Genomic DNA, 14,027 nt, shown 5'->3' with positions numbered 1-14,027 from the left:
CCTCAGCCATCCTGACACTGTCCACAGTTGCATGAACAAGCCCAGGTGGGAGTAACTGAGTCTAAATCAGATCAGCAGAGCTGCCACCCTCACTCACAGGCTTGTATGAAATAAGAAATTACTGCTTTTTCACTGAATTTAGATATACTTTGTTACACAGCAAGAGCTAACTGCCACATTGCCAAACATATTTCTAAAGGGTTATGCGAAGCCCCACCTATAGTGTCTGAAATTATTCAGTTTCACATTCTCATCAATACCTGGCATAGATTAAACTATAAGAAAAACAGTATTCATGCGTGTTTTCATTTTAATCATCCTTGGGAATGTATAATGGTATCAAATTGTGGGGTTTTTTAAAAATATTTTTTTAGTTGTTGATGGACCTTTATTGATTGATTTATATGTGGTGCTGAGAATCAAACCCAGTGCCTCATGCATGCTAGGCAAGCACTGTACCACTGAGCCATAACCCCAGCCCAAATTGTGGGTTTAATTTGCATTTCCCTAGTAAGGAATGATGTTGCGCACCCATGCATATGTTTATTAACTAATAGTGTATTCTCTTTGGCAAAGTACCTGTTTAATATTTTTGCCTGTTTTTCTGTTGGATTAATTGTTTTTAGCCACTGATTTGTAGAAATAAATACACATACACAGACATCCCAGATAGGAATGCTTTATAGACATAGGTATATAAATAACTTTTCCTGTTCTGTGAATTTCCTTTTCACTTTCTTCATGGTACCCCTTAATGTATAAATATTCTTAATTTTAGTTTGATTCAATTCATGCATTTTATTCTTTATTTTTGGCAACACCTCTTTGTCTACCCCAAGGTCACAAAGTTATTCTTTGTTTTCTTCCCAAAGTTTTGTTGCTTTCTTCGCAGTTAGATCAATGCTCCACCTGGAATGGATTATGTAAGGATGGTGTGCTATAAGGGTCAAGATTCATCTTGGTTCCCAAGTGGATATCTAATTCATCTGGGCATTCTGGTAAAGGCAGTGAGTTGTACCAGTAGGCTTGAGAAGCCCTCACTGGGAGGCAGTCCTGGATCACAGGAAAGGTTCCCAGCTGGGTTCTAGTTCCATCTCTGCTACAAGCTCACTGACTCTGTGGACTTGGACAGCTCACAAGCTTTCTGTTTGCCCACACATAAAATAAGGAGATGAGATTAGATTATCTCCATTGTTCCTTCTAGAAACGGGATCAGGCAGAAGTGACATCAGGCTCCAACTATGGCATTATTAGTTCTGGGACCTCAGGGAAAGTATTTAATTCTGGAGTCTGAATTTCCTTACCTATAACGTGGGAACATTCATACTCATAAATAGGGTTATTGGAAAATGAAGAAAAGTGTATGTGAAGTTTTATGCTTGACACATTATATTATTCAACATAAAGTTGTGCCTGCAGTTGTTAATAGTGATGCTAGCAGAGAGAATTTGCCTTCATTTAATTGCAGCAAAATTTAATCTTTAAACTTAATTAGTAATACAAATTTGCTTGGTGATACAGTAAACTATCCCTGTGATGAGAATCTTGATTTTGACTCATTCTTTCCATTCCTAAGAGATGTTATTTTGTAAAGAAAGCTAGAAGTTCAGTAGATATAGAATCAACTTTCTTGATATTATTATCTTGATTTCAAAAGTTTATCCTAAACATTCGTAGAGTCCAGGAAAGGACAGAATCCCACAATAAGAGTCACAGTGATACTTGTCCAAGATGAATTAGGAAGTCTTGAGTCATTAAATTCCCATGAAGAGACTAACTCAGGACTTCCCTGATTTCCCAGTCTCTCCATCTAAAGTAGTTCCCCTCCATCATTCTCTTCTTCACAACAATTACAATTACCTGACATATTTCCCTGCCTTCATGTCAATCATCTGTCTCCCTTGATTAGAATGTAATCTCCATGGAAGCAAAAGCTTTAATTTACCATATCTCTTCAGCATTTAGACGTATGTCGAGTACAGAGGAGATATTAAGGAAATATCATCAAATAAATGAATGAAGGCAAAATAAGAACCACGTAAAATATGCATCAAAAGTAGTAACAACATTCAATTAGTCCACATATTTAATATGACATAGAAATCAATAATGCACTCAGGCTGCAATACCTCTGTCAATCCAAACTCCACTTATTGTAGATGTTCAGTGATAACATTACCACAAAAAATATTAGCCCTGTTAATAATCAACACATTTTTCTTAAGTGTACCTTTGGGAACCAAGAAAAGGAAATTGATATTTCCCACATACATATGCTGTAATTGTTTTCTTAAAAAAGAGAACTGTTTAATAAATACAGTTACTGAAGGAGAAAATTATCCAGAAAGCTGTTGTTCTTTTCTTTAAATAAGGGCAGTTATGGGAATCATGTTTTTACTATAAACAAATACCAAGTTTTACATGTTGACTATTAGAAAGTTGTTCAGTTTTTCCCTTACCAAAATAAATTATTAATTAAGATAGACAAAAGCCAGGAAACATGGAAGTTAGTCATTTAATTTCCTCACTTATTCAGAGCTGCCTGGAGTCATTTCCTGCAGGAATTCCATGTCTTCCCATTGAAGTGTTTTAGCAGCTGGTAACGAAATCATCAACTCAGGCAGTGGGTGATACTCCAGGCTACAATTACAAATCAGATGTTTTATTTTGTTTTTTTTCTTAATGCTTATAATGGAGCAGATCAACTTTAAAAATAAATCTGAATACCTTCTAGAATGCTGTTTCTGCATAGCTCTGAGAGGCAAATTGGTCTAGTGGGAGGAACTGCAGACAGGGAAACCTGACTTCTGGGTTTGGTTCAACCACTGATTAGTTGTGTGACCTCAGATTTCACCTCCTGTGCCCTAGTAGCCTTGTCTACGTGAGGGTAATAACACTCAAATTTTTACCTAGCCAGGCTGTTTTTAAGATGGAAGGAACAGCCAAATTCAGAACATAGCTATTGTTGTAGAGATGCATGACCCCAGTACAAACTGACAAGCTTGTAGCAATCTTAAGAATGGAGACCTTGTCCAGCAGTCTTAAGGATAGCAACCTTCATTGAGTACAACCTTGGTCGAACAATGTGCTGGGTGTGAAGTAGATGATTGATCAATCAGAGAAATCAATATCTTTTGCACCAATATAAAGAGTTTGAAAATTGTTTCTTATGGATCTAAAATATACAGGCTTTCCAAATTGCTTACTCTCTCGAAAAACAGAAACTTGTAAATTAATCCACTTTTTTCCTTTGAAGAATAGCAAAGGATTTGACCAAACGTGTACAACATAGCTGAATTTGGGGTGGGGGTGGTGAGAGGGTAGAACTAAAGTGCTGTAGACTGAATGTTGTATCCTCCAGAATTTATATGTTGAGATCCTGATCCACAATGTGACAGCTTTAGGAGGCGAGGTCTTTGGGAAGTGATTGGGTCATAAGATAGCACCACACAGGGAGACTCTGAAGAGCTCACTTGCCTCTTCCACTACAAGGAGATGTGGGTTCTCATCAGGTGCAAATCGGCCAGAGCCTTCATCATGGACTTCCCAGCCTCCCAAACTGAGAAATAATTTTGAGGCTTATCAATATCTGTTGTTCATGCTATTTTTGTTATAGCATCTCAAATGTACTAAGTCAAAAATTTTCTTGTCCAGATTTTTCCTGACTGGACCAGTGAACCAGATAATGAAGAACACTACTAATAATTATTAAGCTGAAATAAGTTTGACCTAAACCTGTCTTCGTATTTGGGTTGTAAAGTTTGACCCAAAGTGTCCTCCCTGCCTGGTGAACTATAACCTAGACGTAAACTAAACTAAACTATAACCTAGACTATAACCTAGACATATATGCTCTCAGGTTGGCTTTTAACCCAACCTGAGAGCATATACCCTTGGAATCCAGCAAAGGAGGCTCAGTCAATCAGAAGCTGAAAGCTGCCAAAACATGACCGTATAAGGCAAAAGCCAGGTGTTTGCCGAAGGTCATTTCTGTATGTCACCTCCTTTTTCTGGGTGTCATGGTTTGGATCTTAAAGGTTCCCCAAAGGTTTGATCTCCGGACTGTGAAACTATGGGGAGGTGGTGGAGCCTTTAGGAGGTGGGTCCTAGAAGAAGGAAGTTAGGTCATTGCCTTGGTGGGGGCGGGGGGTGTGGACACTCTCTCCCTCCCCCTCCTCTCTCTCCCTCTCATTGCTTCTGAGCCACCATGAGGTGAGCAGCTTTGTTCTTCCACTTTCATCCCACTATGATGTTCTGCCTCAGCATGGGCTCAAAGCAATGGAACCCGCTGGTCATGGACTGAAAGTTCTGAAACTGTGAGCCAAAATAAATCTTTCCTCCTTTTTAAGTTGATTTGCTCAAGTATTTTGTTGAAGTGACAGAATGCTGACTAACAGTGGGTATAAATATAACCTGCCCAGGGTGGTGGGTTGGGGCATTCTGAACCATCTTTGGAAATTTTTTCTTGCTCAAGTAAATGTAGTTAAATTTAACTGGTCTCAATTTTTCTTTTAACATAAGTCCTATTTAAGAGTTTATTTTGTCTGGTTTGGCAATCAGAAGAAATAAAGCAGTCTGCATATTTCCTGAATTGGGTGAGGACATATTGAATTTTAGAGAACTTGAATCTGAATAAGCTGAGAAAAAGTCAAACTCCAATTTCAGAAAAACTTGGTTTCTACAGATTAAAGTATGGATCCTCTGCCTCAAAGTCCATCTCCTCTCTACTGTTCCCAATGACTTCACCCGAAGGTAATTATTGGGAGAGTCAATGAACTTCTGAATGAAGACACTATTTAGACAGTATAATTAAGGAGAGTATAAAACTTATATTGTTCTGCACTTTTGAATACAATACATTTATTGAGGACTATAATTAAGCTACGTATTTTTTTTATCAGTAAAGCACTTCATGGATTTCACACACACACAACACACACACACACACACACACTCAGAGTTTCAGGTGACCCAAGAGAAGAGGCAAATGTCCACGCACTTGTCTAGTCAGAAGTTCATGTCTTGTTTTCAAACAGTAGAATCTATATGATCTGTCACTCTTGACAACTTCCAAACAGATGGTAATTGTGGGACTTTCCTCACTTTGGTTAGGGAACATTGCCCCATATTAGCATTGCAGTGATTTGATTGATCTTTGCAATGGATTCTCAAATGCCAGTGTTTTATATTATACATTATGTACATGTGTTTGTCCCCTGATAAAGAATTAGGATTCTCCATCTCAGATTAATGGAAAAATGGGTAAGATTTTATATGTTTAATATGTCTCTCCACATTTTTCTAATACTTGTGGTGACTTCTGTTATTTATCTACTAGCAAATTCCAACAGATAATGAATGATGACTTAGCAAACCAATATTAATATAAACTCAAAGAACCAATCACACTTGATGTGTGTGTTTGCATGCCCATGTTAATAATTTCATAATATGGTTATATGCCTTGTAATCATTTTTTCTATTATGTTTTGGAACTGAACATGTCAGAATTCTGTGGTGTTCTGCAATGAGTATGATGTTCTCTGTAAAGAGTATCATGATTTCCAGAATCTTCTCTACTAAAATGTGGAGAAGCAGTCTACCTCAACTTTAAATGGAAGGATAATAGGTGAATTTAAACTTAACCTCATAGATGTGTTCCCCATGTCAAAACATTATGGAACATAAATTCTGCCCTCATATCAATTAACAGAAAAAGAGTTGGCAAAGCAGATCATGGTAACACAGCAGCTCTGCCCAACTAAGGAGAACATCGGCTAAGGGAGTCAGTTGTTGTATAACAACAAAACATGTTTTATAAGCAAAAGGTGACATATACTTAAATATAACCAGAGACTGCCTTTCTGTAGTTGTAGCAGACAGTACATAAACTCAGTGCTGACCCATGCTCTTTGAAGTCTGTTCCACAAAGTCCCTCAGAAGGTCCCAGGATTGTGTCCACTTGTCCCCAGAGACACATTTATTGGCTTTTGTCTCTTCCCTGGCTCATCTCTCAGTGCATTTCCAGGGACCAGCTTCCAAAGAAACACTGCATGCAAATTCTTATCTCAGACTCTGCTTTTGAGAAATTCAAAGCAAGATATTAGCTTACCTAATGAATAGATCATTGATCGCGAGAGTAGTTCAAGGAAAAAATAATGATAATGAACATGCATCAATTAGAATAATCACAGACATCCTTGTTGAGTGCTTGCTATGTGCCAAGGATCATATGAAAAGGTCTAGGTATACCATTTAACCTCCATAAAATCATAGGAATTAGATAATATGATTCCCACTTTACAGATAATAAAACTAAAGCATAAGGAGGGTAGATTGCTTGCTCAAGGGGACTAGTAAGTGACAGGGCTGGAATTCAAGCCTAAAGTCTTTGTGTGTGGTTTTTTAAAAATAAGTTCTTGCAAAGGTGTGGTGTAGTCATTCATATCTGTATTTCAAATATAATAATAATTTAAATAAACACTAACTATCAACCAACAAAAAAACTTTGTATAAGTGTAGATGCAATAAGGGTAAGAAAGAATCCTGTAAAACTACCTCCATTCTCCAGAAAAATTATTCTCAACCTGTGTGTTTTTAATCTCTGAGAACTTTAAAGACAATCAGTTATGCAATTTAAGAAAAAAAAATCAAATTAGGCTGGTGCAGATTCTATTTCATCCCAGTGATTTCAATTCTGCATTCTGAATTATAAAGAATTTGTTCTCTTTATTTTTAAGATATATTTTAGTTGACATAATAATTATATGGAGTACAGTGTAATATGGACATGTATTCAATGCATAGAGATCAGATCAGGGTAACTGACATATCCCTCACCTCAAACATTTATCATTTCTTTGTATTGGAAACATTCAAAAATCTCCTCTACTACCTTTATAGAAACATGCAATTAGTTGTTGCCTAGGTCTTCAGTGTGAGTCTGGAAACCAAGACACTTCTGTTGGCTTAGCCCCTAGGCCCTGGGGCTCCTTCAAAGCTCTACTGCATATGCTCAACTGACTAGGGACTGACATGGAAGAATCCAGAGATAAACACTGGTCCTCCTCATGCCATGTGATAGAGCCATCTGAGCAGGGTCATGTGACCTTCCCGTGCCTTGGCTGCCCTTGTTTCCCCATCCATGAAAGAGTGGTTTCTATGAACTCTAATCTTGCTAAAAGCCTCTGGTGATTTCTAAAGTTTTTTTCCTTTTCCTTACTGTACATTTTTTGTTTACACATTATGCAAATATGTAGACTAAAGTGTGGCAAGTCCTCAGGACACTCACCCCACCACCTTTTCTAACTTCCTCCATGGAGGTTGCTACTGTCACTATTGTGATGTGTATCACCCCTGCCCTTTTCCCATTCATGAAACGTCCATGCTTTGGAGGTATGACATTGTGGAGCCCTTGGAACTGACCAGGTTCCCAAGAGCGGCTAACGTGCATTATCTTCTACATGTTTGGGGAAAATGGAGCCTGGAGCAAAAGAGAAAGTGAGTTACTAATTGGATTTATGGCCATTACTCCCCGAGCAGCCCTCTGCCCTCAGTAATCTCAAGAGCAGTTCAGATAGAATCTCTCTCTGCAGAAGATCCAGAAAAGTCTAAGGAGAAAGCTGGTACGTCTCCTACTCACCCTATAAAAAGTCAGATTGTTATTAAACTGTCCCTGAAGCTACTGTGATTTACATTCATGTTAATGGTTCTCTTTGTAAAGCAGTCCCTTTCATGGGGGCTGCCCTCCTGTTCCTATTGGTCGCATCTAAAATAAATATTACACCATCTCCAGCTGTCCGACTCTCCTTTCATGCTTTGACTTGCCACCGAAAGTACAGTGATGAGATATTTCCCCCTGAGAAACTCTTACATGTCCAAGGATGCCCAACACCACATTAGTTGTGTAGCAAAGAGGTAGACATAACCCAGGTGTCCGCCATTAGAAGAATGTAGATGTATGCTATGGAATAAGATGTCACAATCAGAAGCAATGAACTCGATGCAACGTCTGGAAAACTTCAAATCACTGGGCGAAAATAAAGAAACTGAATGAAATGCATAACAATGCTGTGTATACAGTTTAGCACACACTTGTGTAACATATGCTATATGTACTTTCAAGGACGTATGTACACCCAAAGAAACACACCAAATAGAGTAGTGTGGTGTCTCTGGAGGAGAAAGTAATTAGATGAAAAACAAAAGAGAAAAATAATAAACTAAGACAGAAGGCAGCTCTTAAATAATAAACTGAGGATGCTGCTGAAACTTACCACTTTGCTGTTGGGAGGTAGTAAATAAATAACATGAAAATAAAGGCACAGTCGATTTTTCTTTCTTATCAACTTAAATATCATTACCAACAAGCATTCATAGGCTACTTTCTGTGTACATGACAATCCCAGTTCTGCTCTGTGACCTTGGACAAGTCATTTCATCTCACTAAGCCTCAGTTTCTTTAGTGGTTAAAAAAAAATGAAAGGGAAAATAAATGATATTATCACCTGAATCACGATGTTGGAAGGTTAGAAAGATGGTACATTTTGTAAGATGGAAACAAGGTAATAGCTGAGGCCTGGCACACTGTGGGCACTGGGTGAGAGAGTGATTGTTATCACCTGTGGAGAATGGGAAGCGTCAGGCCAAAGTTCGTTGATGTTCACTCCTAACTTGCCACCAGGGCTAAAGGACACAAACACTTATGTCTGCCACATGATGTTCAACATAGCGCTCTCAAGTGTTCCTGAGATCTGGCCACAACTATCACTCCATGAACTACCAGAATTAATCTGGCATAACCAGCATAGGCCCTCTCTCCTCCTCTTCCACTACACAGCAGCTGTCTGGTCAAAGGTGACCTGCTCCATCCCAGGAAGGACCCTTCTTTAGATTATGAGGATAACTAAAGATTTAAGATTGAAGGTCCAAGTCTGAGACATAAATAGAGGACAGCACATCAACCTCAAGGTCGCCAACCTCAAGGTCCCCAGGCACCTGGATTCTCTGTATTTACTCCAGCCCAAGGAGTCCTTTGAAAGCCTTATTCGACGTGGCTAGAGAGGAAAGCGGTATGTGCCTACCTCTCTCTTCATTAATCAGAATGAACAGGCTATAAGAACCTGAGAGAAAATTCCCTCCCCCTAACTGAGCAATCCTAGGTTTCCATTGCAAACCTAAACAAAACACCAACAACCAGGAAAACAAGCAGGAAACTGCTGGATGAAGGGCTGGCCTCATCTCCTCGTTTACTCTGGGCGTTTGAGTCTGGGCCTGGCCTCTTCATCTAAGGGGGAGGGGAGTGCTCAGCTGTACTTCTGGGAAGGAAGTGAAGTGAGCTATCTCTGTCCTCAAGACTGAGTTTGACCTGGTGGGTTTTAGGGATTCTCTTAATTATGACTTTAGGTCAAATAAAACCACTGTGGAAAAAAACTGAGAAGACCATAGAGAGAGCTCAATCACACCAGTTTATTTTCTTTCCTTTTTTAAAAGAATGGCAATGCCATAGTTTCAAATGGACCCCAGTGAGCACCCATGTGGGGTTCACTTTATGCTCTCTGTAGATTCCAGCAGCAGTCTGTAATCAGAGGGCCTTTCATGAGCAGCTGGATCAGCTAGTCCTGTGGTTCAAGAGGAAACCCTTGGTTCTTCATTGGGTACATACGGTATCCAGAAACCCAAAGAGGCAAGCCGTCAGTGACATTTAAAGTAAACCAGAAAGATCACTTCAAAAGAGCAATCTTATCCTGGTCTCCTCACCCTTGGGCATCCACTGGCACCTACATGCTGATTTCCACCTCAGCGAGTAGATTTCAAAGTCACAGTAAAGGTCCCATTTCTTTAGATTTCAAAGTCACAGTAAAGGTCCCATTTCTTTAGATTTCAAAGTCACAGTAAAGGTCCCATTTCTTTACTTTTTAAGAAAAAGAAGGCCAAATACGCTGATCTAGATAAGATCATTTCAGTTAATCCCCACTTGGGCCTGGAAGCAGAAGCCATTCGCAACCTTTGTTTTTTAATTCTTCTTCTTTTAACTCATGTCCTCCTGACAGCCACCCTAGTTATCTCTTCAAAATGCTAACAGGATATACACAACCTGGTTTTTCAGAGCCTGTCACTGGGAGAGGGAAGCAGACTAGAAAGCAAAATGGAGATGAAAGAAACCAACATTTATGCTTGCCCACTGTGAGCCAGGTTGGGGAGAGAAGACAATTTTTTTTTTTTTTCGTTGTTTGTTTGTTTTAAAATAGAGGAAAAGAAGCTGGGCTGTGGGAGACCCAGGAGAAAACTGCATGGGATCAGCTCTGTCTGCTCACTGTCTTACCTGCTGGGCTTTCAGGAAATTCAGAACAAGGAAGGGTAGAGCTAAGGCCATGGAGGGCTCACCTTTCAGGGATATTGGTTCATTCCAACATTCTGAGGGGTCAAGAGGAAAGAACTGAAAGGATGAAGTCACTGAAGAATCGATCAGCAAAGGCCTATAAAAGCCACCATGGCGTGGGGCTGCGTAACTAGGAGGCCTCACTGGGCAGGATGTAGGAGCAACTAGACAGCATAAGCTTCCGGAATCCCAGGACCTTGTCCTCCAGCAAAGACCCCAAGAGATACAGCCAAGGAATTTCAGCATGGAAGAGGTTTGCAGCACTATTAATTCACCCAGTAAATGTTTTTTGAGCACTTGCTGTGTCACAGTCACTGTGCAACAGTACAAAAGGTATCTAAGATACAACCCTTGTCCTAAAAAAAATAAATTAAAAAAATCATTTTCAGGTGGAGAAAGCAGCTTTCAAAAACATAAAATTCAAACTACTTGCAACAAAGGAGTGTGTATATTCTGAGAATATTCAGAAGCAGCAAAGCCAGTAAATCTCTCAGAATCCTTGGGAGTTTTTCTAAACCAATGCTAATTTCCTTAAAATGCAGAGATCTTACTTTCTGAATTTTGCGTCGTGTTTTTTGTCGCCTTAGATTTTTATTTTGTGGGAAGTGTAGAGATTGTACAACCACCAAAATAGGAAGTTATACTCCATGTGTGTATCATATGTCAAAATACATTCTACTGTCATGTGTAACTAAAAAGAACCAATAAAAATATTTTTTAAAAGAAAGTAAGTGTGGAGATTGTTCCGCCTCTTCATGATCTTCATGGATATCTGGAACATGAAAATAAGATTCTAAAGATCTTCAGAAACAATCAACAAGCTAGAAAGTCAATTGGTTTTCTAGAAAAAAAAATGGCTGAGGGCCTCATTTGTTAGACATTAAAACCTTCTATAAAGTTCTTTAAGACAAGTAGTACTGCTTGAACAATGGACAACTAAATGGAATATATAGCATACCTGGAAAGATTCTCAAATACATGTAGTAGTATAGACTAAGGAAAAATGTGTAACTCAAATCAGTGGTAAAGGCTGTGCCATTCAATAAAATGAGGGTAAGTGTCATTTGAAAGGGTATCTACTCTATAATATAATGGTATATATAATGATATTTATAAATGATGCATGTAAAATGATATATGAATGTATAATGGTATGTTTCTCCTATTCTTTAACAAAATTAATTCCAGGTGAACTAATAATGTAAATGTTTGTAAAGAAACCCTTGAACTGCTAAAAATGAAATATGGTAATGCTTTATACAATCCAAGAAGAGTTTCCTAAGAAAAATAACAAGGACAGGAACTTCAAATAATGTTGATAGACATTACTCCATGTAAAAGAATGTGGTTCAACCACTTTGGAAAGCAGTATGGAGATTCTTCAGAAAACTTGGAATGGACTCACCATTTGACCCAGCTAACCCACTCCTCAGTTTATACCCAAAGGACTTAAAATCAGCATACTACAGTGATACAGTCACATCAATGTTCATAACTGCTTAAATCACAATACCCAGATGTGGAACCAACCTAGATGCCCTTCAACAGATGAATGGATAAAGAAAAATGTGATATATATATATATATATATATATATATATATATATATATATGATGGAATATTACTTGACTTTAAAGAAGAATGAAATTCTGGCATTTGCTGATAAATGGATGGAGTTAGAGAATATCATGCTAAGTGAAATAAGTCAAACCCAAAAAAGCAAAGGCCTAATGTTTTCTCTGATAAGCAGAAGCTATATCATCATGGTGAGGGGAGGGGAGGGAAGAATAGAGTTACTTTATATTAGGTAGAGGGGAATGGAGGGAAGGGAAGGGGTATGGGGGAGGGAATGATAGTAGAGGGAAACAGACATCATCACCCCATGTACGTGTATGACTGCATGACTGATGTGATTCTGCAATAAGTATAATCAGAAAAATGAGAGATTGCACTCTATGTATGATCTATCAAATTGTATAAATGCATTCTACTGTCAGGTACAACTAATTAGAACAAATAAAATTTTTAAAAATTACAGAAAAAGAAGAGTGTGCAGTATCACCGCCTCCCAACAAGGAGAAGCAAAGTGCAGAACAGCCTCAGCAGGACATTCTTACATCAGTGTGCACATGTGTATATGTGTGTGTTAATTTCATTTTTCAATGATGTGTATTGTTGTGTAATAAAAACACATTGTTTTTGTAATAAATTCTAGCAACCCAACTTTCAAAGTGTCTTTCCTTTGATTCCCCCCCAAAAAAAAACAAAAACAAAAACTGTGAGTTGGTATGTCTCCAAGTCAATAATCTTCTTTTACATACAGTATGGCATCTTCCAGAATAACTCAGTGAAGTAAATAATTCCATTATTTTCTCTATATTTGGTTAAAGAAGTTATTAAAACTCAGAGACAAGAAGCAGAACTGTATAGCATCCCCAGACTTTTGGCTCATGTTACCTGACTCCGCTACCCCCACAGTTGCTGCTTTTGACCCAGCAAGTCCTTAGTGTGGTGATATCTCAACAACAACAACAAAATTCAGTCCTCTCAGGATTCAGTTCTTATTTTTAAAGAAGTTTCCCTCTATGTCAGGAAAGATGTACTGTTCCTACCAATTTCATCCTCCTGTAGTTTGGATCTGGGCTCCCTCAAAGGCCCATGTGTTATAGACTTAGTTCCCAGCTTGGCACTATTGGGATGTGGCAGACAACTTTAAGAAGCGGGGTGCAGTGGGAGATCTTCCAGTCCTTGTACGTTTGCCCTTAAAGGAAATAATGGAATCCAGCTTCTCCTCTCCTTTTCCCTTTCATTGCTGGTCAAAGATGAATAGGCTTCTTCTACCATGTGCTCCTATCATGATGTACTGCCTCATCATGGGCCCAAAGCAGCACAGTCAATTAACCATGGACTGAAACTTCTAAAAACCAAGTGGTAAAATAAACCTTTCCTCTTTTAAAGTTGATTGTCGCAGGCATTTTGTTACAGGAATGGAAAGCTGATGAACACACAACCCCAAATTTCCTAGGTGATATATAATGAGAACATATAACCACAAACACATAACAATTTAAAAGAATAAATCATTTAAATTTATACATGGAAAACTGCATTGTTTTTGAAATTAGAAATTCTGAGGCCATAATTCTTTGGGTTAAAATATATGTTTACATACTGATCAAAAAAATGTCTCAGCCCAATACATCTACTGTCATTTTTTTTCTAAGAACCCATGAGCAGGAATCAGGTTCACATTTATGTAACTAAGGAGCAAGGGTTGGTTTTGCCAAACTAAAGGAATATAATCTCCTAGAAGCTACATGAGAACCAGGTCCACTGTATCCCCAGCCTCTATCATGGTAGGCACTCAAGAAAGATGAATGACCAGGTGAAAGAGTGAAGGGAAGAAGAAAGATCTGGTTCAAAGGAAGGGCAGGCCTCTTTCTCTGAGGAATCCAGAAACCATGTATAATGTTAGTTTGGCATTATTTCCAGAAAGTTACCCTTTTTATATTATATTGACCAAAAACAGTAAACAACCTAAAGATTAAATCATAGGAGATAAATTAAACATATTACAGTCCAGACAGGATCTGCAATTAAAATAACACTACAGAAGTCAACTTGAGATCACTTAGGGAGTTTTCA

This window comes from Sciurus carolinensis, chromosome 15 (genome assembly GCF_902686445.1).
Source record: "Sciurus carolinensis chromosome 15, mSciCar1.2, whole genome shotgun sequence".
NCBI classification, from domain to species: domain Eukaryota; kingdom Metazoa; phylum Chordata; class Mammalia; order Rodentia; family Sciuridae; genus Sciurus; species Sciurus carolinensis.
Note: the sequence above shows the minus strand (reverse complement) of the source record.